Consider the following 6,000-nt stretch of genomic DNA (forward strand, 5'->3'; position numbering starts at 1 on the left):
AACGAAGTTCTTAACTCCACCTCCAACTGGGCTCTCTCTTGGTTGATCCTGCGTCTAAAATGTACAGGCACAGTTTCAGGCCCTCCCTGTCAAAGTGCTGTGCAATTTTCTTGGAGTTTCTTTATCAAAGGCCTGACATGAAGCTGGAGGATTAAAGAGTCGTTACCCTGGTGATAACTAGAAAGCCAGGCTGCCATCTCTTCCTGCCAGAGCTGTCATTCCCAGGAAAGTCACCATTTCATTTCCTAATGAGATAGAGAATTCTGTTCCAAGGGCATTTTCTGTTTTCAGTGCTCTGCATTGTGTGTTATGTGAGGAGTCCCAGCCTGCATGTCCCCGTGTGCTTAACTGTAAGAGCATGCGGCAGAGGTCTTTACCGACCACGTCATCTGGTGCCGTGGATGAGATGTTGTCGGCTTCAGGAAGCGCCTCAGTTAGGCACTGCTTGTTTTCGGTTTTCATATGGAAGAAATGAGTTCCTTGAGAGTTTGGAAACTTGCCAAGTGTTGAGAGCAGGGTCAAATTTTTCCTTTGCCATAAAGCATCAAGGATTTTGTTTTGTTTTGTTTTGTTTTTAAAAACCCCTGTAATACAGGCCAGTGTGAGTGAGGGCTCCTTCACACCCATGTCTTATGACATCACATAGGTGGGCTCCTTTGCACCGTGTCGTATGACTGGACCTCACATTGGTGGGAGGGAAGATGTGAATAGAAGGAAGACGGTCTAGAGATTTCCTACCTGGGAATGGTGAAAACAGATGTGAGACAGATCAGAGGGTAGGGTTATTATCTACTACTTTTGTAGGACAATAGATTCCAACTGCATGTTGAGATGCCATAACTAGCAGGATGAGAGTAAACGGCTCAGCACCCTTTCTTCATTTGAAATTAATTCAAGAAAAGCAGTGTTGGTGTCCATGTGTCTATAGTCTCAGCTGAGGATCTCTTGAGGCCAGGAGTGTGGAGACTAATTAGGCAGCATAGTGTCTCAGGGGAAATAAGGCACAGAAATCACTCCATAATATAAGTCCTCAATTCTTTTTTTTTTTTAAGATTTATTTATTTCTTTATTATGTATACAGTACTCTGCCTGCATGTACACCTGCACAGCAGAAGAGGGCACCAGATCTCAATATAGATGGTTTTGAGCCACCATGTGGTTGGTGGGAATTGAACTCAGGCCCTCTGGAAGAGCAGACAGTGCTCTTAACCTCTGAGTCATCTCTCCAGCCTGAGTACTCAGTTCTTATAAGATGGTTGCTTAAAATGTGCACTTGAAGCAGTCTTCATTTGTGATGGGTACTGTTGCTTTGTGAGCAAGGCCTTCCTTCAGTTTGGAACTCTGGATTCAGGCGATAGACTCCAGATATTAGAAAGGAATAGTGCTTTGATGTTTTGGGATGCACAAAAGGAAAATGGAGACATCAGCACTTGGGCAGCTGAGGTAGAAGGTCACAGGTTCAAAGCCAGTGTAAGCTACCTGGTTAAACCCTGTCTTAAAAATCATAAAATAGAAGAACCAAAGAAGGACACAAAGCATACACTTGAGTTTTTGTGAGGTTTATACAAGATGGTATATGTAAAGGAGTTAACACAAAGCCTGTTGTAGAGTGAGAGAGTTCAGTATAGTTTATGAGAAAACAAGGGATCAGAGGATGACCCAGAATCAAACTACCAAAACTCATTGAATGGGAACAAGTGTCAATCAGGTCAAAAAGTTGCTGGGACAGTTTCAGGCCCATGAAGGTATGATCAGCTTCCAGAGCTTATATTTAGATCTCTACCTCCCTGCTGCCATTCTTGGAATCTTCAAACACACAGGCAGGTGAATAGGTGCTAGACAGATACCAGCATCTGCATCTCGGAGATCTACAGTCACGTTGATGAAGGGACATCAGTGAGGCTTTTTTTTTTTTTTTTTTTTTTTTTTTGTGAAGACTCATAGTTAAATATCTATGACAGATACTTTTCCTGCTCTTAAAGACTTCTTAATAGTTAGGCTCAGGGTCTAATTATCTGGATGCTTAACTTACACACCATTTCAATCTGGTTCCGATCTCTCTGGTGATGCAGAACAGCTGGAGTTCTCGAAAATAACCTATGACCCACAGGGTTGGAAGACGGGAATAACATCCATGCTACAACCTGGCTGTGCTGCTAAACCAGGCTTAGCGCGTTTCCTAAAGGTGAGCTTAAGGTCGTGTGCCATCTGCCTTCAATCAGGGACGCTTGTGGGGCAAACGAGAAGCATGCCATGCCACAATGCGGTCCAGCTGTACGAAGAACCTCCACGGAAGAGGCTGAGGAGGCAGTAATGCAAAGCAGGCAGTGGTCAAGGTGACTCGTGTGCCTGCTCTGGATTGGCCCATTCTGACAGCAAAAGAGCCATAAAAAGAATAGGGGTTCCATATTGGGAGTTTGGTCTGGATATTCTCTGAGGGAGCCATTTGGGGGTTGGCAGTCGTGGCGCTGCATATAAATCGGACCAGCATGGAGCCGTCCCTGCTTCCATCGGCTCTTTCAGATCTCCCTTTTCCAAAACTTTGCAGCTTTATGAGTCTTTTGACTCCTCAAGGATTCCCGTTTCTGAAGCCAAGGCTCGATAACCTGAACTCCATCCCATAATTGGTTCACAATGCATGGAGCCCAAGAGGGTCTTCGGGTGTTATAAATCAATATATTGTTTTCTGATCATTTAGCCTGTGACAATTCTCAAACAAACAAACAAACAAACAAACAGAGAGCACATCTTCCGTGATTTCCATGCCTCCTGTGAGGCATGCCTGTCATCTGATTGGTCCCAAACCCGCCATTTTTCATGGACACTCTTAGGTTTGTAAGTGTATAATGTGTACCTGGGAAACAACACAACAACAAAAGAAAACAAAGCAAAAAGATGTTTTTTTATATTCCTTTTCTACTGCCTTAAACAGTGTTAACCCTACATAGGTGAATGGCAAATGCTTATTGGGCAAATGAATGAATAAGGCTTGAAAAAACAAAAGCTTTACCTTTTTGCTTAAATTGATATTTTTACTTCAGTCCTTGCATCAGAGGCTTTAGTTTACCAACCTGCAAATGCTCAGCTGGTTTTCCGGGTACCATCTGCTGACTAAGTCATCCCCTAAGGCCAAAAGCAGAACAAAGGGAGCATTGGGAAAGCAAGCGGGAAGGTGGTGTGGACGCAGGACAGGAAGAGGTGCTTAAGGGAAGTGGTACACATTAACAGATGTCACAGAGGCTCATGTCTGTTTCTACGGGATTTTTTTCTAGTGACCCAACTGCGTTCAGGATTCTTTTCTCCCAAAAGCACTTAAAGTGTTCATCATTCATCAGTTGTTTTTTGTGGGCAAGGTTTTTCTTCTGGTCAGATTTGGATTTGGGCTTAAGGTTTGAGATTCTAAAAGGAGTAATAAAACTCTGAAGTTCTGGGGAGAGGAACGGGCAAAGCTTATGAGGGAGGAGTCATTACCGTATAGTCTCTGGCATACTTCTCGGAAGCATCTGCACCACCCTCCCTCCTGGAACAATCACATCAAGGGTATGTGGGAGTGGAGACCCCAGGCCTCTTGTGTGGTGGCAAATACAGGAGGTCTGAGCCCTCAGTGTGCCATTTTGAGCCACATTTTGGAACTAGTGGGCAGGTAAGGCCCTGTGTGTTCCTGAGGGAGCATCCTCAGGCCCGAGGCTTTAAGAGTTTCCAACTGGTATGGAAACCCATATATAAGCCATGCACTTAGAAGACTCAATAAATCCTCATTGATTAACTCCAGACCACTGCTCCCTGACCAGCCTGAGATGTAAATTTTCCTTAAAATTCGTTTGGAGGATGGGGGTTGTGGCTGGAAGGGTTCTAAAAATGCAAGTCTTTCTAATTCCATGCTTTTTTTGGGGGCGGAGGTGTCAGGTTTTTACAATGAACTATACTACAAATGGCTTTTTATGATACTTGTTTGAGTAGCACTTGGTTGTGTAGTACACAGAACAGCAATTAGCATCAACCCTAAGCTGATGGAATGGCAAGGGATAGACAGAGAAATCATTGGAAAAAATGACTCATTTTCAGGTAGTAACATTTAGAATGTGTGTTAGCAATCATGTATCGTGGAGACTTGCCTGAGAATAATAGGAATATGAAACCTAGTCTCTAATACAAATGAACATTTTTAAAAATCATGATGTACTTGATGCTATAATAAATAAGCTCCATGCTTTTCATAAGAAGCCCCCTTTCCTCATGTAATTAGCCATTTGGCTACTCTAGTTAATAGAATGGAGGTATGAAGGCTTAGTCACCCCACTGTTCTGTAAGGAGTAAAGTTGAGGTCTTGCTATCTTCAGTATGGTTTCTAAGAACACACTGAAAAATCAGCATTGGTAATGGCCAATTAAGAAAGGAGAGAGAGCCTGGTGTAGTGGCGCACACCTGTAATCCCAGCACTCACGGAGGCAGAGGCAAGTAGATCTCTGTGAGTTCCAGGCCAGCCTAGTCTACAAAGTGAGTCCAGGAGAGCCAAGGCTACACAAAGAAACCGTGTCTTGAAACAAAACAAAACAAGAAGAGTGGGAGAGGGGCACGTATCTTTTCCTGACACATATACTTTGCTCATGTTCCACTGGTGAATTTCTCATCCCAGCGTGTGGTGCTCTGGCTGTAGTCACAGTGCAGGAAGCCAGGCCCCAAACTCTTTGAAGCCACTGTTTGTTACACAAGTATTCCATAAGGAAGCCCAGGGCCTGTGTTGAAATAGAGGAAGCAATGGAGTTGAGTTTGTAAAGTCATTTTTGAGTTCTGACTGCCACCCTCTTACTGGATGCTTTAGTCTCGTTGATCAATCGTTTCCTCATCTACAAAGTCAAGTTCATAATAACAACTTGCAGGATTGCAGCAAAGGCTAAATATAGCACTAACTGTGACCTTCTTTGCAAACAAGAGAAGGGCTCCATGGTGCCCCTGCTGCCTCAGATAAGCAGAGCTGTGGTTTCTTCTTCTTTAAATGAGATTTGCTACATGTTTTAGAAGCCTCACTTTTCAAGTAATTAGAGACTTAATGACTGAAGTAAATGTGTGCTTCTTAAACTAACATTGTATTTCTTAATTAGTGTGTGTGTGTGTGTGTGTGTGTGTGTATGTGTGTGTGTGAAGCTCATGGATTTTTAAAAGTGCAATTTGGGAATGGGGGTTGGGATAGTGGAAAGAAAGCCTGGTTTCTAATGGCAGCTCTGACGTTGGCCAGTCGACTGGCCACAATCTGGTCACTTCATCTGTCTGGGCTCTAATTTCTTCAGAGACAGAGGGAGTTCTTAGCTAAATGGTCCTTTCCCCGATCATGGATGAGATATTGTGAGGAGAGCCCCAGTTAAAAGACGCACCCACATTATCGGATTACAATCAGGAGCAGGGCACAGAAGAAGTAGCATTCGACCCATATAAATTTAGAGTAACATCTTTTTCACAATAGAAGAGGCAAGCATCAGTTTTCTAACTTCTACAGGGGTTGATTTATTTTCAGGTATATGTATCAAGTGCCTAAACCACTTCCGTGTTGCAGTTTGTCTCATATCCTTTCCTTGAGCATCCTTTTACATTTTCTTCTTGAAGTAACGTGGGCCACATGCAGTGTACAAACTACAGCCACGGCTGAATGGATGTTATTTCAACGCTAAGCGACTATTAGACTGTGACAGAAGGGTCCGTCCTTGTGTAAATTGGATCTAACGTTTGGAAGAAAGATTGAGGCCAGACAGACTTGTGGCTGAACAAACACCTCCGTGTCGTTCACTTAAGTTTCATTCCTTTTCTAGAAGCCCATGGGTTCAGTGGTTAAGTGATGTGAGAGACTGCTTCTGAAGCCCAGCAGACACTGAGCAAATGGATGACGAGGGCATAATGACTACTAGAAATACTTGGGGCTCTTACGTTTGTACTGTTAACCACAAACAAATAATTGTGCGAACCCATAGTGAATTGCGTAATCATCCCGATTAAGTTATCAATATG

This window comes from Acomys minous, assembly GCF_964271855.1.
Source record: "Acomys minous genome assembly, chromosome: 6".
Taxonomy (NCBI): Eukaryota; Metazoa; Chordata; class Mammalia; order Rodentia; family Muridae; genus Acomys; species Acomys minous.